Genomic DNA, 233 nt, shown 5'->3' with positions numbered 1-233 from the left:
AAGGTGAGGAGAAAACCCTCTCCACAACCGCCCCTGACCCCGCTAAGCCGGGGGGGGCTGAGCCTCCCCCCGCCAGCCCGATTCCCCCGGCTCAGCGCCGCAGCAGGGACACGCGGATGGGGGGACGTCCCTGCTGCAGACTGCGAGGGATTCATTTTAATTTCAAGTGTTGGGGGTGTGTGTGTGTGGAAATAATGAAAAGAGCTAAAAATAGCCAGCTGCAGCTAGGAAGC

The sequence above is a fragment of the Fulmarus glacialis genome, unplaced genomic scaffold (assembly GCF_000690835.1).
Source record: "Fulmarus glacialis isolate BGI_N327 unplaced genomic scaffold, ASM69083v1 scaffold20125, whole genome shotgun sequence".
Lineage (NCBI taxonomy): Eukaryota > Metazoa > Chordata > Aves > Procellariiformes > Procellariidae > Fulmarus > Fulmarus glacialis.
This window is presented reverse-complemented; position numbering follows the sequence as displayed.